Here is a 24,397-nt window from a genome sequence, read left to right as displayed (position 1 = left end):
ACAGTCAGCACTGTAAAATATAGGTACAAATGCCTTTTTATTTTTTTTAATCCCCTTTTCTCCCTGAAAGAAGTTACACATGACTTGAGTTTGAAGATGAAGACATGGAGAATTTTTTTTTTTTAAATGCTATATTATAAACAGAATTAAACAGATTTAAAAATGAATAATTAACAGACATATTTTCCCCCTCTAAAATTAGAAAATTCTTTTGTCATTTAGTATATTACATGCCAAATACCTGGGAAAATACAACAATGCAAGCTTGAAGTTCCTCTGCTATTATACAACATAGCCATAACACAGGCTCTAAGAGTATCTCTCTACAAGTAACAATCAAACTCAGTAAAACTCTCTTAGTCTCCTAGAAATGAATAACAAAGACAAGTAACTAAGCATCACCTTTTCCTACCCTTACACTTTACTCCTTCCTTTGGAGAAGATGACGACGACGAGGATGACGACAAACCTGAACGATTTTCTCAGCCATGTCCTTGTAAAATGCCTTCTGCACTTCTTTAAGTTCCATGAAGCGTGCCCTTTTGCGATTCTGCTCTTCAGGAGTACCATTTTCTAGGAGGTAAGCATCAGACCAATCACAGTCTAAAAACTTTTTAGGAGGGAAGCGTGACATGGAGTTCCTTCTCATCTCCCTCTCAAGGACGTCAATGCATAACCGGTCTTTGTTAGTTTCCTGCCCCTGCTTTGAAGCTTCAATATAATCCTTTCGCCTTGTCATTCTCCGACAGATTGCTACAGCTGTTTGCCCATCTGATGTAGTTTCTGATGCGCGTGCTCCCTTGCTCAGCAGAGTCACCATCACTTCTGGCTCATTACGCCTTGCAGCCACATGAAGCACCGTACGTCCTCTTGCATCCTTAAGATTGAGACCAGCCGAGTCCATATTGAGCACTTCCTTAAAAACCTTTGGGCTGCAGCAGGCAGCAGCATAGTGCAGAGCGTAAGCATCATCCAGAGTGACATTAGATACATCCAGAAGAAGCTTCAACAGTTCAACGTCATCAGAGTGCAGCGCCTTGTGGATTCTTCTGACTATTTTTGCATGCATAGGATCCACTTCTGCTATATTAGCTTCAGACTCCTGGTTAGATTTGACACGGAGTGATTTGATTTCACTTGAAACTTCATCAGGAAGCTCTCTCTCAAGACAAAAATTGTCAAGATTTGATCCTGCAATTCTCTGGATGCAGTAAGAACGGAGCATGTTCAGTTGGCAATGGAAGGCAGCCACGAGAATTGGGAGTACATCTTCCACAAGAGCCTTCCCAACCATGCCCAGAAGCCAATGCTGCACGGACAGATAAGAGTTCTGATTCAGAATAATATATTCAAAATTCAAATACTTAACAGGGATAATCTGTGCAGGAAAATAATAATGAGGGGGAAAATCAGTGCCATGCTTATCGAACCTAAATGCCGATGGACCAATGTTCAGAGACACAAGCTCGGCTACACAAGATGTTACTCTACAGCATTAATGATTTGCTAGGTTATAGCCTGGACGGGGAAAAAGAGAATCTCTCGCATTCGCATTAACTGTTGAGCTTGAAAGCATGAGAGAACTAACTATCAAGTGAGTGAGAAAATCGGATAAAACAACCTAAATAACAGAACAGTCAAGCCAGAGCATGAACTGACACCCACCCAAATGAAAATTGGTGGTCAAGTAAATTTTTTTCCAGAAGAAGCCTTCCAATGCTAGTCTCCAATAGACCGTTTCATAATCGGGCAATTTAATAAAAGTAAGACGAGTGAATCAACAAAGAAAAGGCGAAGTTTGTCAAAGTTCCAATATACAGATGTAGAATAACATATCATTCACTAGAAACGGAGCACCATTGTTGGACAGTAAGTAACAGCTAGACATCCTTGAAGGCTTGAACAAATCTATGAATCCTACAGACAGGAGTGACAAAGTTTCTTTCCTTGGTTAGAAACTCAACGCAAAAGCTTTTTGCGATAGGATAGGTGCACTTATCAAATTCAGACTCATGTAATCTATACCTTTTTGGTTATTTTTTATCATTCTTGGGTGTCAGTGTGGGCAAGTTTTGATTCCTAGAGTTGGCTGCCCATCATCATCACTTTTGTCTCTTTCAAAATAAAACAACAGACTCTTGCGAGATAAGACGAAGTTTTGGATCTACTATAATGCCTAATATTGGGAACCACCGAAGTTGCTTCACAACTGAAATTGATTTCAATCCCATATATGTTAAAACTATACCAAGAAGCATAAATTTAAGCAATACAAATAGCAGGGAAGCACAATTACCTGCAAAAGAAAAACGCGGTCTTTCATCTGAAGAGCAGCAGAAGCATACATCAACTCAATAACATAATTAACAGAAGAAGGGCAAGATACATGAACACAAGCATCATCAACACACGCGGACACTTCTGGAGGAGGTGCCTTAAGCTTCCCAGTGTAAATATAATGCAGGATATCATTGAAAGCTTCAAATCCAAACTTCCCATCACAAGGCACCAAATCAGTCAAAAGATACTTGGGTTTCCCCTCACTGACAGAACCATCATTTCTCAAATTTAAAAGCCGACGAAAAAATTTGACTGCGCTCAGACAATATGCTGCGATTAACCGCCACTGATTTGCCCTCAACAACAATCTCAGCATGAAGCCATGTCTCTTTGGGATTGGTGCTTTGCCTCCTTAAGTTCAAATTATCAAGATTGCAAGTGCCTGTTGATTGATTAGTGGACCAACAAGTCGGATATGATGAGTCAAAACTCAAAGATGCTGACTTTTCGTTCGCATTTTCCATGATACCATCAAGAACCATATTCATACTGAATCTATATATATATATATATATATCAAGAACGAATACTATCAATCACAATGAAAGGCTTACTTGAATCATGATCTACCTATGTGATTTAAAGATGAAAGTTTTGACCCAAGTTCACAGGTCGCGAAGGCGTAATTTCCTGTTTTCACCCCTTAGGTTTGATGTATCTCCACTATGATAGAAAGTATCAGCGTATCTCCGATTTCCCCCCGATTGTTTTTAGACTGCTTTGTTGACCGTATGTTGACTACTGAAAAGACAAAGATACCCTTCACGCTAAAATCAAGAACTGAAAGCTCGAAATTTCGGCTGCCGTAATGTGCCTTAGCGTGGAAGGGTTAAGTACTTTCGAAATGACAAAACACCACGGACAATGACATTACCGAGTCATTAAAAAAAAAATAATAATAATAATAAATTAAATACAACTCTATTACTTTGCCAGCTATAAATTGTTACATTTCCAAACAAAAAATAAATAGAGAGATTGATTTGTGGAGTAAGATTTCTCATCTAGGACTGGCGAGCACCCGAATGGCTGGATCACCAACAACAATTTATGAGCCACTGTGTCTTGGTTTCACTGAATTGCTGGATGATTAGCTTTGGTCTTTGAAGCTGAAATTTTCACCTAGAAGATCTGATAAAAATAATTAAATCAAGTAATATGACATACAATAAATTCAACAAAATAAAAGGACAAATTGAACTATTTAGCAACGCTGCAATTACCAAATCAGTAAGCAAAACAATTACTTGATAAGACTTTTGACTTGTCTAACCCAAAATTGTACCCAGTTCTACACTCTACTATGAATCTTATGAAGCCAAACTTAGTTTAACCTAACAACGCTATTAACTCAGTTAAAAGAAACCGCTGAAATAACTGACATTTAAGGAAAAAAAAATTGATAAAACTAAAAGTAACTTATAATAGTCTATTGCAGGCGCATACAAAACATGAAGATAAATAAACATGGGTCTATTTTCTTGACACTACCAAGTTTTGGATTCAAAATCACCATATAATGATAATAATTTGCTGTGATTCCTGAGACACTATGTAGCAGCTTATATGTTGGCAATCGTAGTCAAAGATGGTTGTCAAACATCCTGGCAAATCAAGAAGCTAATAAAGACCAGATCGCACTACATTGACATATATCAGTTCTTTGATAAAAAGATATTGAATGTTATACACTCTAATCCCAAGTCCTGAACATAAAACAAAAGTTCACTTCACACACTCATAAAACTAGACGGCTACAGAAAAGGAGAATAGACATTGGATATAGGTCAATAAACTACTAAGCTAATTAATGCACATGAAGGAATCTATTAGAGCTAGTTGTCTAGCCCTTACCAGAGAACTCACAGAAGCATTCAATTTCCTAAAAGGAGATAACTTCAAACATAAACATTTTGATAGGCAGCAATACACATAAAATAGCTTCACTTGCCATTAAGTAATATGCTAGTATTGACTTACAAGATAGCAACTGATGATTCATTCAGTTGCACATATATATCCCTAAAGTCTTAAGTTTCAAATCGGTTGCTGCTTATTCCTTTATTTAGAAACATATACGATGGTGATTAATCTAGATCTCTACGATGCCATTCAATTTTCATATTCTCATAATCATAAATTCATTTTAAGAATATCAACTCCACTATTAAGAACACAAGCTTTATCAAACAATACTATTAGCTCATAAGCTCATCAATTGGATAAATAAAGTCACAATAATAATGCCAGCAGCTGCTTAAATAAATTAACAAACCCATTTTCATTTTAATTAATAAAAAAACACCAGCAGTAGAGCAACTTCTTCAACACATCAACAAACCCATTTTCATTTTAATTAATAAAAAAACACCAGCAGTAGAGCAACTTCTTCAACACATCAACAAACCCATTTTCATTTTAATCAACAAACAACACCGGCAACAGAGCAGATTCTTCGACAAACTAATAAACCCATTTTCATTTTTAAATAACAAAATAATGCCCAATCACTGATTTCTAACGTGCAAAGAGTTTTTTCAAAGACTAACCTTGTACGCGATTGAGTGACAGTCGCCTCTAACGCCGACCGCAGGCAACACTCACTCGGCGCCATTACCCTCGATTCATCACCTGTTCTTTTCTTATCCGATCCTCTGAGCTAAAGTTGCAGGATTACGGTTGATTTGTTTATCTTCAAAGCATTTAGAGATGGAGTATGTGTGTGTTTTGGTTAGGTGAAGCAGACTCGTATTTCTTATGGATCGATTTGATGAAAGAGAAGACTTGTAGCCTCGTCCATTAACAATATGAAACGGTATACAAACGGCAGGGGAGAAAAGTGGGAGATACGCTAATACTTTCTATTAAAATGGAGATACGCCAAACTTCAGGGGAAGAAACTAAAAGTTACCCGTCATAAAGGAAGCAGGGCAATCATATTAATAAAAGTAGAGTTTTGAGAACCATACATCATTCAAAGCCCATCTTTTAAGCTCATGAGAATCAGACTTTGTAAATAGCCATTGGTAAATTTTACAATTTTAGTCGTAATTTATTGCATCCTTTCACTTGCTCATAATTTGATTGAAAAAAAAAAAAAAACTTTAAGTAATGTATGAAGTAATGTATGATATGTGAAGTATTATTTTTATCTTTAATTTGGAAATAAATATAACTGACTAAGACGACTATAATAGAATAAATTTTTGAAAAGGTTTGACATTATACTATTCAGGATGAGACTGTTTACAATTTTGTATTATGAAAAACACTATAAACACCGATGGTTAAATAAAATTTTGAATTATTAAAATATTCATAATTAAGTTTACTATTAGTGACAAACTTGTATATATATGACAATTCAAAAAATATTTATACAAATTTATGCTCATTTGACTTAATATTGTTTCATCATAAATCCTGATTGTGTTAATTTCCACATTCATAAACGTTCATTAATCTCACTTTACATTTTTTTTTCAACAATTACCATAAATATATACAAAATAAAATAATGATTTAGTGAGCGATAGCCTTCATTGAGCTATCTGGTTAATACATAATTTTAAAATTATTTTACAAAGACTGGCAGAAATTTACCACATGTTCAAGTGCTACGATGGGCACTGCCCTCACTGGACTATCACACTGCAAAATAATCAAAAAAAGATTTATTAGTATTAATCAATACTATTTTTAATATGTCGTGGTCCAAAAAAATGATCATTTATTTTTTTAGTGGAGGAAGGCCACGATGGCCGGTGAATAATGAGGATGACAAAACTGCAATGGTCAATTCCAGCGGTCTTCAAGCACTAGAATTTGGGTATAACAATAATTAATTTTAGTTTTCTTCTCTTTTTCACTTAAAAAATATGAGAAGCTTGCCATATTTTTAATGATATTTTGTTTTACTTTTGTTAGTTTCTTTCAATTGTACTAACCCAGTCCATGAAACACCTACGTTAATATAGAATATCAAATTTCAAGAAAAAATTGGTAATTTACAAATTTTATTTTTTTTTGTTTTCTTAATTATTAATATATGGGTATTGTGCACCTTAACTCACAAAGTTATTATATTATAAATTTAAAATTTAATATTTACAATAAAAAATTTATTTTTTCCTTTTAGAGAGTAATGAGCTACAAATTTTTGTATAAAAATTCTATTAAAAAATTCTGCATATCCATCCATTTCTAATTTCAATTTCGACGAAAAATCTGTGTATCTGTCTATCTCAAAGAACATTAATGTCACCTTAACCAATTTCTGTAGGAAAACCAGTACTGTAAAATATACTTACAAATGCTTCTTTTCATTTTCTCTTTTTTTTTTTCTCTCCCCATCCTGAAACAAGTTACGAATGACTTAAATTGAGATGAAGATATGGAGAATTTTTTTTTTTTAAAGAAAAAAAGCATTATAAACTGAATTAAACAGACAAAATAAATAAATAATTAACTGACATAACTTTCCCCTCTAAAATTAGAAAATTCTTTGTCATTTAGTGCATTACATGCCAAATACCAGGGAAAATACAACAACGCAAGCTTGGAAGTTCCTCTGCTATTATACAACATAGCCATAACATAGGCTCTAAGAGTATCTCTCTACAAGTAACAATCAAACTCGGTAAAACTCTCTTAGTTTCCTAGAAATGAATAACAAAGACAAGCAGCTAAGCATCACCTTTTCCTACCCTTACACTTTACTCCTTCCTTTGGAGAAGATGACGACGACGAGGATGACTACAAACCTGAGCCATATTTTCTCAGCCATGTCCTTGTAAAATGCTTTCTTCACGCCTTCTTTAAGTTCCATGAAGCGTGCCCTTTTGAGTCTCTGCTCTTCAGGAGTACCCTTTTCTAGGAGGGAAGCATCGGACCAATCACAATCCTAAAATTTATCAACCATTTCTGAGCAACGAGGGAAGTAGCGTCGACCTGTCTCCACTGCAATCATAGAAAGTTCAGTAAATGCACTAAAAATTAACCTCTCTCTCTTTTGATACAAAAATCACAAATTGTAAAGGTACAAAAACTAATAAGGTATATGAATACTTGTTTTAAGCAGAGCTTGCAATCTTAATTGGAGTCTCTTGGCTTGCATAGAGGGTGTTTCATTCAAATCAACCTCCTTTAAGTTCCCACTTGATCCTTTTGATTTTGATGCTGAAAGGCCAGTATAAAAATTGGTGGCATCTGCATCCGCTCTATCCGTAGCTACTCTAGCTTCAGAAGGAAACAACAACCGTGCAAAAGCCACTGCAAAACATTAAGAAGCTGTTATGGCGCTCATCCGCGACAGGGGAAAGAGTATTGACAACAAAGACTGGGCTGTAACACTGAGACTAAATCCTTGGGCAATTATTTATTAGAAACTAGTTTAGTCCAGATCATATGGATGCACAATTGTCTATCCAAAAAAGTGGATGGGATCACGACAGGCTAACAGTGCGCTCCAAGCAATTAGTGGCTTGCAAAGACAAATTCAAAACACATGCAACTTGCTTTGGAAACTGTTTTCTATGACATTCTTTTATAGGTATTGTGAATGACAAAATGGATCACTCCAGATGCTTCGGAGTTCTAGTTGCTGAAAATATTCACTTCCAAAGAACAAAAATAACAGTTTATCGAAATGTCTATGAAGGGACAAACAAACAGTATAACCAGGTGTGCTATGCACAAACTCTGAAATCCGACCAAAACACAAAGTACAAAGACATCGCTGTAATAAAAATGTCATGGACGGTTGATATGGCCCTGCATAAGTTGTCGATTTAAGAGAAATGATTAAACTTTACTGATTGAAAAAGAAATGTCAATTGAACTAAATGAAAATATTCAATCACCTGTTACTCCACTCAAGCCGCGGTATGTTGGAGAAACTGGAATAACTTTTAAAGTTATCAGCACTAATCAATTGGGCAAGATCATAGAACTGAAAAGAAACACATTCTTATAGAAAACAGTGGCTGTAAAAATGTTATAACTAATTAGATGAAAACTACGCATTCAAAAAATTTTCTTGTAAATATCAGCATGCGGTAACGATGAAAAACATACCATCTTGCAAACAAAAATGCTACCAACATTTGAAGTGTACGGAAGCAATGGATCTGCTAATATATATTCCTTCAGCAACGACTCTGGTAAGATTTGAGTTCCATGGTAGTTCCTACAGAATATACAGAAGCTTCCTTGGACAATAGGTACCAGAATAGGCTCCTTTATTCTAGTTCTGCTATATTATGTTTCTTCCTTTCACCTATAAAATGGGAAAAGGGGCATTTCATTTTTTTTTAAAAAAAAAAAAGAGAGAGAAACACTAATCTTTTGAATGAAGTAAGTACAAATTAACACGAGTTAACGTCTGTATGATGTATCTCACAAAACCATCATTCATAATCAATGCCATATGTTAGTCAGAGACTATCTTACAAACCCACCATGAAAATGGCAGCTGAATGTAACAATCAAGTGAATACATGGCCAAACAAGTTTAACGGGTATCTCAAATTCACGATAAATGAATAACAAAACCGGTGATCAAAGCAATTCGAGGCCAAAAACATATACACATATACATACAACAGAGAACAGAACCGAACGGAACCAATAATATTAAACCGAAACAAAACCAGAAACAGAACTGAAACAGAGTGTTTCATAAAAAATTACAGCAAAAGAGAAAAGAAAAGAAGGATGTGTGAATGAATAACAAAAATACAAGAATGATACATCATGCAAAGTTTAGTTTTGGGTATGTATGTACCTGAAACAGAGAAAAATTATGTCACTGGAAGTTGTGCGAAGGTTGAAATAGAAACAATTTGATGTTTCGCTATCGTTTTGGCCCTGCGTTATATTATATACCAGTAAAAATTTGGATTTTTTTTCCTTATTTTTTAATATTATATCTTTATTATAAAGTACTGGATTCGAATTCGTGCTCGAAAGGGCAAAAGGAAACGCACGAAGCCAGGGAAAGGAAATCCGGAGCCCTTTTCACGAGAGTTTTCTCACGCAACTATAATTTTCTGTAATCAGTATTATAAAAATAGGAGGATGTCGACATTCCTGAACGATTGCTCGCAGCCACGTACTTGCAGAATGCCGACTGATTTCTCCCAGCCATGTACTGGTTAAATGCCGGCCAGGATGATGGCAGCCCTAAACAACGGTGATAAGCCACGTCCTTGCGGAGTGCCTCCTGCATGTCTACTTTAAGTTTCATGAAGTATGCCCTTCTGAGTTTATGCTCTTCAGGAGTACCCTTTTCTAGGAGGGAAGCATCGGACCAATTACAATCCAAAAACTCATCGACCACTTCTGAGCAATCATAGAAGGTGCGAAACATTAACTCAGCCACTTCTGAGCAATGAGGGAAGTAGCGTTGACCCGTCTCGACTGCAATCACAGAAAGTTCAGCAAATGCTCTAAGAAAATTATAAACATCCCAAGTTTTTCTTAAGAAATGCTATCGACATTAAGTATGTCTTCTATATTTTATTATTTCAGTTCATCCACGGGCATCTTAAGGATATAAACTACATTTTGCAAGGGGCATGGGGCATGTAATTCACAAATTTTATAACTAATTAGCCACAAATGAAAGAACTGAAGAGTCTTGGATTACAGAATTTATTCTCAATAGGCTTAGGGTTCTCTTATCCATAGGTGTCTAGCTGCGGAAAACATAGCACAATCAGGTCTTGTCTCCAAATAACAAGGTCCCAGATATCTGACTGCGGGTAAACATGGTATGGCCAAGAACCCTTATGTAATGCTCGCATCCTGTTTTGCTTTAAATGAATTTACTTAGTTTTGTTTCAATGAAAGCTTTATTTATTCCTTATTTTATTGAATTAAGTACTCCTAAAATTTGAAACTTGATTTGAATTTGCTTTAAAACAGATTTTATAACTGCTATTACCCTTTTCCCACAACTGCCAATTTTAACTTCCCAATAACCTCCCTTTAAAATCAAACTAATATATAACTTTCTATTTAAAGAAGCAAAATTTGCATTCCACACAGCTTCTGTCTGAAACGTTTGTGTTTTATATAAATCCTGACTGCGTTAGAAAAATTACTCTGTTTCATTTGAAAGGTTAAATGAATTTTCTGAAAATATTGCACAAAGAATTCTTTTTGTTCGTTACGAATGTTTCTACTGATTGAATTCACAGCTGACTCCTTGTCAACTATTTTTCACAGATGGTTGAAATTATTAGTTTGAAGAATGCTTCAGAAGGATTGAGCTTTCGTAAGGTTTCTGCCTAGATGTTTTTAATAATTAGTCGTATGTATCACTGAATGAAGCTTGTGTTTTGGCATAGTTTTAAACAATTGAATTCTGTTTATGTTTGTATCTAGAAGGCTTCTATTAGTATTTTTTTAAAAATCATGTAAGAAGGATTGTAAGATTTATTTGCTTATGAGGAAGTATTGCTCTATACTGATATGTTGAATAATTAGCTGTGCATAGTTTATGATTGAGAATGAATTTTTCAAATTTTTGTGAAATACATGAAAAGAGAAATTAGATGAATTTTTCATATTTTGGAGATTTGGATTTACAGGCATTTAGTTTCACTCAGATTCGATATGTTTTCTAAGCCCTAATTGGGTCTGGGTGTCACACCTTCGGTCTAGAGGTAAAGAGTTGATCTCATGAGATTTAGTGTTTCAGGGTTAGGCATTGCTAACTCCTTGAAAGTTTTGAAGGACACTGATTATGTAGGCATACCTGCGACAAATGTCTTAGTGGTATAAAGAAAGGTTCTACCATTTTGTTGAGATATCAATGTACTAATAATTACCCTTTCTCTTTTGATACATCTGATTACACCTAACATAGCACTATAAAGAAATTCCAATTGGAAGGAGAAACCTGGATACATGTATTAGTTAATTATAAAGATAATCAGTAAATAGAAGGGTGCAAAAGTTAATAAAGTATATAAATACCTGTTTTGAGCAGAGTTAGCAGTCTCAATTGGCGTCTCTTGGCTTCTTGCATAGAGGGCGTTTCATTCAAACCAATCTCCTTTAAGTTCCCACTTAGTCGTTTCTGACCTAATGCTGAAAGGCCAGTGGCGGTATCTGCACCAGCTATTTCCATAGCTACTCTAGCTTCAGAAGGAAAAAACCGTACACAAGCCACTGCAAAATATTAAGAAGCTGTTATGCACTCATCCAGGATAGGCATAAATATTTTTGTACCTCATTACTTTTGGAAAACAAAAAACAAAAAAACAAAAAAAAAAAGTTTTTGATGACAAAGTCTTGTACAATTATTTATCAAAAACCAGTTCGGTGCAAACCACCAAGCCTAGATCAGATGGATTCATAATTCTCTATTCCAAAAAAGGGGATCAAATCACATGACTGGCCAACAGTGTGCCCCAAGCAATGAGCCCATGTGTGTTTGAGATGCTAAAATGAAGGGACTCACAAACTCTTGAGAACAAGATTTACTAATACCAGTAAAGGAATATCACCTCTATTTTCCATATGAAGGGACAAACAAACAGTAGAAAGAAGTGTGCTATGCACAAACTCTGAGAAGGTGATGAACTAATACCAGTAAAGAAATATCACCTCTATTTTCTAGATAGTCCAGCTCCGCTTGGAAATGATGATCCATCACCTCTGTTGGCATTGCCAAGTTCTCAGACATGGAGTTCCTTCTCATCTCTCTCTCAAGGACATCAATGCATAACCGGTCTTTGTTAGTTCCCTGCCCCTGCTTTGTAGCTTCAAGATAATCCTTTCGCCTTGTCATTCTCCGACAGATTGCTACAGCTGTTTGCCCATCTGATGTAGTTTCTGATGCGCATGCTCCCTTGCTCAGCAGAGTCACCATCACTTCTGGCTCATTACGCCTTGCAGCCACATGAAGCACCGTCAGTCCTCTTGCATCCTTAAGATTGAGACAAGCCGAGTCCATATTGAGCACTTCCTTGAAAACCTTAGGGCTGCAGTAGGCAGCAGCATAGTGCAGAGCGTAAGCATCATCCAGAGTGACATTAGATACATCCAGAAGAAGCTTCAACAGTTCAACGTCATCAGAGTCCAGCGCCTTGTGGATTCTTCTGACTATTTTTGCATGCATAGGGTCCACTTCTGCTATATTAGCTTCAGACTCCTGGTTAGATTTGACACGGAGTGATTTGATTTCACTTGAAACTTCATCAGGAAGCTCTTTCTCGAGACAAACATTGTCAAGATTTGACTTTGCAATTCTCTGGATGCAGAAAGAACGGAGCTGGTTCAGTTGGCAATGCAAGGCAGCCACGAGAATTGGGATTACATCTTCCACAAGAGCCTTCTCAACCAAGTTCAGAAGCCAAAGCTACACGGACAGATAGAGTTTTGATTCAGAATAATATATTCAAAATTCAAATACCCCATAGTGGGTAATTATTGGTAAACATCGTAAAGCATATAAAAAATGCTACACGGACAGATAGGGTTTTGATTCAGAATAATATATTCAAAATTCAAATACTCAAAGGGGGATAATCTGTGGAGGAAAATAATAATAAGGGGGAAAATCAGTGCCATGCTTATTGAACCTAAATGCCGATGGACCAATGTTCAGAGACATAAACTCGGCTACACAAGATGCTATTCTACAGCATTAATGATTTGCTAGGTTATAGACTGGACGGGAAAAATAGAATCTCTCGCATTCACTGTTGAGAGCTTGAAAGCATGAGAGAACTAACCATCAAGTGAGTGAAGAAAATACGGATAAAACAACCTAAATAACAGAACAGTCAAGCCAGAGCATGAACTGACACCTACCCAAATGAAAATTGGTTAGAAACTCAACGCAAAAGCTTTTTGTGATAGGATAGATGCACTTATCAAATTCAGACTCATGTAATCTATATACCTTTTTGGTTAGTTTTTATCATTCTTGGGTGTCAGTGTCAGCAAGCATTGATTCCTAGAGTTCGCTGCCCATCATCATCACTTTTGTCTCTTTCAAAATAAAACAACGGACTCTTGCAAGATAAGACGAAGTTTTGGGCTCTACGGTATCTACACTTCTTAACAAGCTAATTTTGGATCTACTACAATGCCTAATATTGGGAACCACCGAAGTTGCTTCACAACTGAAGTTGATTTCAATCCCATATATGTTAAAACTTTACCAAGAAGCATAAATTTAAGCAATACAAATAGCAGTGAAACACAATTACCTCTAAACGAATAACGAGTTTTTTCATCTGAAAAGCAGCAGAAGCATACATCAACTCAATAACATAATTAATAACAGGAGAGCAAGCATCATGAGCACAAGCATCATCAACACACGTGGACACTTCTGGAGGAGATTCCTTATTCATTCCAGTGTAAATATAATGCAGGATATCATTGAAAGCTTCAAATCCAAACTTCCCATCATAAGGCACCAAATCAGTCAAAAGATACTTGGGTTTCCCCCCACTGACAGAACCATCATTTCTCAAATTAAAAAGCCGACGAAAAAATTGACTGCGCTCAGACAATATGCTGCGATTAACCGCCACTGATTTGCCCTCAACAACAATCTCAGCGTCAAGCCATGTCTCTTTGGGATTGCTGCTTTGCCTCCTTAAGTTCAAATTATCAAGATCACAAGTGCCTGTTGATTGATTAGTGGACCAACAAGTTTGATATGATGAGACAAAACTCAAAGACGCTGACTTTTCGTTCGCATTTTCCATGATACCATCAAGAACCATATTCAAACTGAATCTATATATTATATATATATCAAAGAAAGAATACTATCAATCACAATGAAAGGCTTATAACTGAAGCTTGAATCATGATCTACCTATGTGATTTAAAGATGAAAGCTTTGACCCAAGTTCACAGGTCGATTGTTTGTAGACTGTTTTGTTGATCGTGTGTTGACTACTGAAAAGACAAAGATACCCCTCACGCTAAAATCAAGAACTGAAAGCTCAGAGTTTCGGCTGCTGGAGTGTGCCTTAGCGTGAAAGGGTCAAGTACTTTCGAAATGACAAAACACCATGGATACAAAAAAATTAATAATAATAATAATAAATAATTAAATAGTAGAAGTATACAACTCTATGACTTTGCCAGCTATAAATTGTTACATAGATAGATTAAAAAAATAAAAACACATTTCCTGTTTGTTTCATTTGCTTCTCAAGTTATACAAACACACTCTTTCACAGCTCAACTTTTAATTGAATTTCAAAGTTGTAAACACTGGAATCAGACCATGTATTCACAAATCACAAACGTCAAAATATATAAAGCAGATCAACAGCAATTTATGCGCCGCGTTGAAAGGTTTCTCATCTAGGACTGGTAAGCACCCGAATGGCTGGATGGTAACAACAATTTATGAGCCACTGTGTCTTGGTTTCTTCACTGAATTGCTGGATGATTAGCTTTGGTCTTTGAAGCTGAAATTTTCACCTACAAGATCTGAGAAAATAATTAAATCAAGTAATATGACATACAATAAATTCAACAAAATAAAAAGGACAAATTGAACTATTTAGCAATGTTGCAATTACCAAATCAGTAAGCAGAACAATTACTTGATAAGACTTTTGAAGCCAAACTTAGTTTAACCTAACCACACTATTAACTCAGTTAAAAGAATCCGCTGAAATAAGACGACTATAATAGAATAAATTTTTGAAAATGTTTAGCATTATACTATTAAGGGTGAGACTTACAATTTTGTATTCCGAAAAACACTATAAACACTGACGGTTGAATGAGATTTTAAATTATTAAAATATTCATAATTAAATTTATTGTTAGTGACAAACTTGTATTGTAACGCCCAAATTTCCCTTTTTTTATTTTTTTAATGGAATTTTAAAATGACACTATTGCCCTTATAAATAGAGATTATTTTGGTGTAATTTTTTAATAAGGGTTATTTTCCCAAATTCAATAGGGTTTCTTAAAACTCTCTATGAATTCATATTTTTCCCATTCCATAACCCTAAACCACGACGTTTCTTCTTCTCTGCTGCTCATTATGCTCTTACCCAAACCTTAGGATTCAAGCATTTGTTTAGGAGAGAATCAAAGTGATTAGTAAGTTTACTCCCCTTATTCCCCGCAAGATTTCCAATCACTCTATCTAGGTTTATATTGGCATGATTTTAGATTGTTATAGATCATAATGCGTGATTTAGAATGTGTTTAGGATTTTGATTTATTATGAGTTTAGTTAATCAATCATTGACGTATTAAGCACACAAGATAATTCTGGCCAGCATGAGTATCTCGAATTTAAACCTATATTTTCTGAACTAGTTTTCTTATGAAATTTATATTTCTGAAACTAGACATGTAGGGCTTCTTGAATAAATTTTATTTCATTAAATTCGACTTTGTGTTCAATTTTATATGTATTTTCGAATTAGACACCACTGCACTGGAAAACTGCGATTCCAGAATTGCGATCGGATTCACAAGATTATTTGTACCGCCAAATGAACTCCACAACTTCTAAAATTTTATATGCACGTTAATATATGTGTTTAGTATTCCCAGTTGTAATTTCATAATTTTCTGATGAGTATTTTATTTTATAAAAATCTCAGAACCCGTCCTGTTTGGTTTAGGTTATGTGAAAACAATTTCAAATTTGTCGAGAAATAAATAGTTTTGAAAATGTTTTTGATATCGGATCCTCTTGAAAATTGTACATGGGGTACTCATGGATGTCCAAAATAGTTTCGTAGAATATTATGTCGTTCTAAGTTCTAGATTAAGAGTTAAAATTCTGAGAATCAAATCTGTACGAGTATGAATTAAAAAATTAGATTCTTAGAATAAGTTATTGATAGTCACATTTTGTATATGTTTAATGTATTGGAGGTGTTTAAGGCTCTTAGAGACTTTGAGGTGTGTAGTTCAAATTCTTTTGTCGAGGTAAGTAACTTCATTCCTAATATACTGGATATATGTATGATTATTTTGATATTATTATAAGTATAAATGTTTTTACACTACTTAAAGGATTAATTGATTTTGATAACAAAATTAGTTTTATGTAAATGTTTTCAAACTTAAATTCTTTTTAACAAAGTATTTTATAAATGTTTTTCAATATGTAAATTATTTTATGACATGACTACCTTTTATGATTTTATCTTTAAAATATTATACAAGCATAAATTGTTGTTATGGACATTTATGAAACTGATACGAATGTTTTGTGCCTATGTATGATTTCAATTATTTATGATTGTACGGGGGCCACCTGTAACGCCACAAATTTCCATAATATTAAATTATGAAAATTGGCTGTCATTGAGAATTATGGGTGGCCTATAACCCTTATTAAGAAAGGGATACTAAATTATAAATATAGATTATTTATGAGATAGTTTTGGAAAATAGTCATTTTTCGTAATTAAATAGGGCTTCTTAAGACTCCCTATAAATTCATACTTTTTCCCTTCCATAACCCTAAGTCCACGACGTTTATTCTTCTTCTCTACTGCTCTTTACGCTCCTACCCAAATCTTAGGATTCAAACCTTTGTTTAGGAGAGAATCAAAGCGGCGGGTAAGTTATTCTCCCTATTCTCAACAGATTTCTAATAACTCTATCTAGGGTTTATATTGGCACGATTATACATGGTTATAGATCATAATGCATGATTTAGAATGTATTTAGGCTTTGTTTAGGGTTTTGATTTATAATGAGTTTAGTTAATCAATCATTGACGTATTAAGCACACATGATAATTTTAGGGTAATTTTTGAAAAAGGGTTATTTTCCAAAATTCAATAGGATTTCTTAAGACTCTCTATAAATTCATATTTTTCCCCTTCCATAACCCTAAACCCACGACGTTTCTTCTTCTCTACTGCTCATTACGCTCTTACCTAAATCTTAGGATTCAAGCATTTGTTTAGGAGAGAATTAAAGCGATTGGTAAGTTTACTCCTCTTATTCCCCACAAGATTTCCAATCACTCTATCTAGGTTTATATTGGCATGATTTTAGATTATTATAGATCATAATGCGTGATTTAGAATGTGTTTAGGGTTTTGATTTATTATGAGTTTAGTTAATCAATCATTGATGTATTAAGCACACAAGATAATTCTAACCAGCATGAGTATCTCGAATTTAAACCTATATTTTCTGAACGAGTTTTCTTATGAAAATTATATTTCTGAAACTAGACATGTATGGCTTCTTGAATAAATTTTATTTCATTAAATTCGACTTCGTTTTCAATTTTATATGTATTTTCGAAATAGAAACCACTGCACTGGAAAACTGCGATTCTTGCATTGCGATCGGATTCATAAGATTATTTGTACCACCAAAGTTTATATGTAGGTTAATATATGTGTCTAGGATTCCTAGTTTTAATTTCATAATTTTTTATTAGTATTTTATTTATAAAAATCACAGAACCCATTCTGTTTGGTTTAGGTTATGTGAAAACAGTTTCGAATTTGTTGAGAAATAAATAATTTTGAAAATTTTTTTTGATATCGGATCCTCTAGCAAATTTTACATGGGGTACTCATGGATGTCCATAATAGTTTGATAGAATATTATATCATTCTGAGTTTTAGATTAAGAGTTAAAATTCTGAGAATCAGACCTGTACGGGTATGAATTAGAAAATCATATTCTTAGAATACGTTATTAATTGTCATATCTTGTATTTATTTAAGGTGTTGAAGGTGATTGAGACTCTTAGAAGTTTAGAGATGTGTTAATTCAAATTCATTTGTCGAGGTAAGTAACTTCATTCCTAATGTACTGGATATGTATAAGTATTTTGATATTATTATTATAAGTACAAATGTTTTTATACTAATTAGAAGATTAATGGATTTTCATAACAAAATTAGCTTATGAAAATATTTTCAAAACCTAAATTCTTTTTAACAAAGTATTTTATAAATGCTTTTAAATATGTAAATTATTTTATGACGTGACTATCTTTTATGATTTTATCTATAAAATACTTTGCAAGCCTAAATTGTTGTTATGGACATTTATGATACTGATACGAATTTTTTGTACCTATGTATTGTTAGCATATATGGCTATAAATATTGATTTTGATGATAACAAACCACATGTATTTATTGAGTAAAGATTTATGAATTGTGCTTTTATAATAAGAAAATGATGTTATGGAATTAAAGCATTTTGGATTAAAATGAAAGTAATTTTAAAATCTTTGATAGTATTTTAAATTTCGGATTTGGACCTATTTGAAACTATTTAAATGTTTTTGGGCCATTCTATAATTTCAAAAAGTTTGGGCAAAGTCATAATTTCAGAAAGTTGTGGGATTGACAAAGCATTATTCTAAAGTTCTGAAATTGGACCTTTTTGCAAACTTTCATAACGTTTTGGGCCACACTATAGTTTTATAAAGTTTTGGGGTCAAACTATAAATTTTAAAAAAATTCACTGTAGCAAGCAGAAATCCGGATTTTGACAAACGGAAGTCTGGATTTTAGGCAGAATCTATCCGAATTAAAAGCGGAATTCCGGATCCTGACAAACGGAAATCCGGTTGTTGGGCAATAAGCTACTGAGCGTAAGCGGAAATCCAGATGTGACAAAGCGGAAATCCGGATGTTCAGAAATTCAAATTTGTGGCTGTAACGGTAACATTAAGCGGAATTCCGGATGTCCATAATCGGTAATCCGGTTACGACCAAAATGTGAGTAACGGCTAGTTTTTGAGCTCAAACTATAAAAACTCAAATCCAACTCATTTTCAAGCTCTCCAACAAGCAAGAACAAAAAGCACACGTGATATCTTGAGCCTTCAAACTTGTGAAATACAAACATTGAATCTTTTTTTGTTCTTCATTTTTGAATATCTACTCATTGAGTGAGTTTCATTGTAACCTTCATTTATTCATCTCAATTGTAAGAGTTTGCGTCTGTGAGACACTTGAGTGAAGAGATTGGGAGATAATCTCTTTGTTGTAAAGGTTTATTGACACCTCGAAGTCAATTATAATCGTTGAAGCCTTGGAAAGGTTTGGATAGTGGAATCCTCAAGCTTGGATCGCTTGGAGACGTGGACGTAGGCGGGGATTGCCGAACTACGTAAAAATTCGTGTGTTTGTTTCTCTTCTCTCTTACTCTTTAATTATTGTGCTGTTCTTGAACCTATTGCTTTTAATTTTTATTAAGACATTAGATTGCTTGTTGTGTGAATTTACTAGGATAATTTTTAAATTTCCAATTCACCCCCCTCTTGGGTTGCACACTTATATTTCATTTGGTATTAGAGTTTGGTGCTCTTATTTAGATTTAACCATCTAGAGCTAAAGATCAATGGCAACTCAAAATGATTCCACATTTAAAGAAGGGCAGTCCACCACTAGACCACCTTACTTTGATGGAAACGATTACTCATATTGGAAAACTAGGATGAGAATTTACTTGCAAGTCTTAGATTATGAGATTTGGGAAATCGCTAATGATGGTTCTTTCATGCCCTTGACTAAACATGAAGTAGGAGAAGATATTCCAAAACCTTCACGGGATTGGAATGAATTTGAAAAGAGAAAAGCTTATCTAAATTCTAAGGCCATGAATGCCTTGTTTTGTGCACTAGATAAGAAAGAGTTTCATAGAGTGTCTAGTTGCGAAAGTGCTAATGAGATTTGGCACAAACTTGAGGTTGTCTATGAAGGCACAAACCAAGTGAAAGAATCTAAAATAAGTAGGTACACTCGATAATATGAATTGTTCCAAATGGAACAAAATGAAAATGTGTACTCTATGTATACTAGATTCACGGACATAGTGAACACTCTAGGAGCCCTAGGAAAGACTTTTTCAAATAGCGAAAAGGTCAAGAAAATTATTAGGTCACTACCTAAGGAGTGGAGACCAAAAAGGACTGCCATTGAGGAAGCCAAGGATTTAAATGTATTACCTATTGATGATTTAATTGGCTCTCTTATTTCATATGAAGAAGATTTGGCAGCTGAAAAAGGGCATGAGGAAAAGAAGAAAAACATTGCTCTCAAGGCTTCAAAACGTGAAAGTGATGAGGAAAGCGAAATGGATGATGAGGAGCTGGCTATGTTGGCTAGAAGATTCAGAAATTTTACAAGAAGAATAATGAGCAGAGAAAGTTCAGAGGCTACAAGAATAAGAAGGAGAAGAATGAGCCAATCACTTGTTATGAATGCAAGAAGCCCAGACACATACGACCGGAATGTCCTCTTCTCAACAAATTCAAGAAGAAGGCTATGGTGGCCACATAGGATGATAGCAATGAGGAAATAAGTGACGATGATGAGCAACAAAAAATGACAAACTTAGCTCTCATGGCTATTGGGGAAGAATCATGTGATGAACTTGATGAGGTAAGTGTTCTTCCTACATATGATGAATTGCATGATGCTTTTAATGATTTGCATGATGAGCTAATAAAGATTGGTAAAAAGAATATAAGTCTTAAAAAGAAGATGATAGAGCTTAAGAATGAAAATGATTCATTTAGTGCAAAGATTGCATGCCTAGAATTAGAAAATAAGACATTGCATGATAGTATTGCATTACTTGAGAATTCTAGCACTTTACATGAGCACTTAGAGTCACACATGAATGACTTGAAAAATGAGAATGAAATGCTTAGAAAGAAGAGTAATGAACTAAATGAAATTGTGCTAAAATTCACAAATGGGCAAAAGATGTTGGACAATTTGCTAAACTCACAAAAATGTGTATTTGACAAAAGTGGCATAGGTTATAAACCGAATTTGAAACAAAAATTTTACAAGAGTTATTTTGTGAAGAATACATCTATTAACAATAAAATTGTATGTCATTATTGCAATCAAGATGGCCATATGAAAAATAGATGTGCAGTGAAGAGAAATGCATATTATGGTATGAAATGTGTGTGGGTTCCAAAAGGAACCATTGCTAACTCTCAAAGACCCAAAAAGGTTTGGGTACCTAAAACTTGAGATTTTTTTTTAGGGCTCAAAGAAGAAGAAGAATAAGTGGTACTTGGACATCGGTTGTTCAAGACACATGACAGAGAATTATTCTTGGTTCTCAAGCTTTACTAAGATCGAAAATGGTGGAGATGTATCGTTTGGGGATAATTCAAAAAGAAAAATCATTGGAATTGGAAATGTCGGTAATGTATCCTCTACTCTCATTGAGAATGTGTGTTTGGTTGAAAACTTGAAACACAATTTGCTTAGTATTAGTCAATTATGTGATAAAGGATATAGAGTTATCTTTGATGAATCAAAATGTGTTATTGAGAATGCATGTGCTGGGAAAGTCTTGTTTGTAGGAAATAGATGTGTCAATGTCTATACCATTAATATAGATTGTGCATCTATACATGAAAAATGTCTCTCCGCATTGCATGATGATGGTTGGTTATGGCATAGAAGATTAGGTCATGCAAGCATGGATTTGATTTCAAAAATCGTGAAAAATGATTTAGTTAAAGGTCTTCCAAAAATCAGTTTTCAAAAAGATAGAATTTGTGAAGCATGCCAATTTGGAAAACAAATCAAAACTTCTTTCAAAAGCAAGAATCACGTCTCTACTTCAAAACCACTTCAATTGCTTCATATAGATTTGTTTGGACCTTCTAGATATGCTAGTTTAAGTGGCAAATATTATGCATTTATAATTGTGGATGATTATTCTAGATACACATGGGTATTATTCTTAGTTAATAAGGATGATGCCATTGATGCATTTCGAATTTTCTATAAAAAGGTTCAAAATGAAAAAGGTTATTCTATTACTTGTATTAGAAGTGATCATGGTGGAGAATTTGAAAATCATGCATTTGAAAATTTTTGTAATGACTTTGGCATTGAACATCAATTTTCATCTCCTAGGACTCCACAACAAAATGGAGTAGTAGAGAGAAAGAATAGATCTATTCAAGAAATGGCTAGGACCATGTTGAATAAAAATTCTTTGCCTAAATATTTTTGGGCCGAAGCCGTCAACACCGCTTGTTATGTTTTAAATCCGATGTTGATTAGACCTAATCTCAATAAAACTTCATATGAGCTTTGGAAAGATAGAAAACCCAACATTGGCTATTTTAAAGTTTTTGGATGCAAATGTTTTGTTTTGAATACAAAAGATAATCTTGGTAAATTTGATCCAAAATCTGATGTTGGTATTTTTCTTGGTTATTCAAATTCAAGCAAAACTTATAGAGTTTATAATAAAAGAACTTTAGTTGTGGAGGAATCTATGCATGTTATATTTGATGAGTCTAACCCTTCCTCTACGGAGAGAGTTGTTGTTGATGATAATGCAAAAGAAGAACAACAAGAAGAAGCATCGAATGACAACCAAGAAGTCGCGCCACATGGAATTCAAGAGGAACATCATGAAGAAACAAATGCTGAGCAAAATGAAGGTACTTCACAAACACTCCCTAAGGAGTGGAGGTATATGTCCTCTCACCCTAAGGATGTAATTTTAGGAGATCCCTCATGAGGTGTTACCACTAGATCATCTCTTAGGAACACATGTGAGCATGCTGCATTTATTTCTCAAATTGAACCAAAATCCTTTGCGGATGCGGAAAATGATGAATCTTGGATTATGGCAATGCAAGAGGAGTTGAATCAATTTGAGAGAAACAATGTGTGGGAGTTAGTTCCTAATCCAGAGCATCAATCCATTATAGGCACTAAATGGGTATTTAGAAATAAAATGGATGAATTTGGTGTGGTTGTAAGAAATAAAGCTAGATTAGTGGCTCAAGGTTACAACCAAGAAGAAGGAATTGATTTTGATGAAACTTTTGCACCTGTAGCAAGATTAGAATCCATTAGGATGTTGTTAGCATATGCATGTCATAAGGATTTTATTTTATATCAAATGGATGTCAAGAGTGCTTTCTTAAATGGATATATTATGGAGGAAGTTTATGTGAAACAACCTCCTAGTTTTGAAAATGAAAAATTTCCAGATCATGTGTATAAGTTATCCAAGGCTTTGTATGGTTTAAAACAAGCACCTAGAGCTTGGTATGATAGGCTTAAAAACTTCTTGTTGGATAACAATTTTTCGATGGGAAAAGTGGACACAACTCTTTTTGTTAAGCATAAGAACCAAGACATACTTATTGTTCAAATTTATGTTGATGATATTATTTTTGGTTCTACTAATGAGTTGTTGTGTAAAGATTTTTCATCATGTATGAGCCAAGAGTTTGAGATGAGTATGATGGGAGAGTTGAAGTACTTCCTTGGACTTCAAATCAAACAAAACGAGCAAGGAATTTTCATAAACCAAGCCAAGTACGTGAAAGATCTACTCAAAAGATTTGGCTATGAAAATGGAACGGTAAAAAGCACTCCTATGAGCACTACTATCAAGCTGGACAAAAATGAGAAGGTAAGGAAGTTGATATCAAGACATATCGAGGTATGATCGGATCCTTACTCTATTTGACTGCTAGTAGGCTTGATATTATGTTTAGTGTATGCTTGTGTGCTAGATTTCAATCTTGTCCTAAAGAATCTCACATGCTTGCTGTTAAACGCATTTTTCGATATCTAATTGGCACCATTAATCTTGGCATTTGGTATCCTAGAGGAACTCATATTGATTTAACTTGTTATTCGGATGCCGATTTTGCTGGATTTAAGGTTGATAGAAAAAGTACTAGTGGAACATGTCACTTCCTAGGTCATTCTCTTGTCTCTTGGTGTAGTAAGAAACAAAACTCGGTTGCGCTTTCAACCATCGAGGCAGAATATATTGCTGCAGGTAGTTGTTGTGCACAAATTCTTTGGATGAAACAAACCCTTAGAGACTATAGTATTAAGCTTGATCAAATACCTATTTTATGTGACAATACTAGTGCTATTAATCTTTCCAAGAATCCCATTCAACATTCTAAGACTAAACATATAGAAATTAGACATCATTTCCTTAGAGATCATGTTCAAAAAGGAGATGTTGTGATTAAATTTGTTTCCACTGAAAATCAACTTGCGGATATCTTTACAAAACCTCTTAGCGAAGAGCTTTTTAT

At 34.4% G+C, this 24,397-nt stretch overlaps 2 pseudogenes; both read right to left on the bottom strand.

Annotated features, from left to right (window-relative positions):
* Positions 1–163: 163 nt before the first annotated feature.
* Positions 164–24,397, bottom strand: part of LOC102624048 (BTB/POZ domain and ankyrin repeat-containing protein NPR1-like) — a 117,185-nt pseudogene continuing 92,951 nt past the window's right edge.
* LOC107177810 (BTB/POZ domain and ankyrin repeat-containing protein NPR1-like) lies at positions 6,794–14,315 on the bottom strand (annotated as a pseudogene).

The sequence above is a fragment of the Citrus sinensis genome, chromosome 4, assembly GCF_022201045.2.
Source record: "Citrus sinensis cultivar Valencia sweet orange chromosome 4, DVS_A1.0, whole genome shotgun sequence".
Classification (NCBI taxonomy): domain Eukaryota; kingdom Viridiplantae; phylum Streptophyta; class Magnoliopsida; order Sapindales; family Rutaceae; genus Citrus; species Citrus sinensis.
Note: the sequence above shows the minus strand (reverse complement) of the source record. Positions and strands in the feature narration are given on the sequence as shown.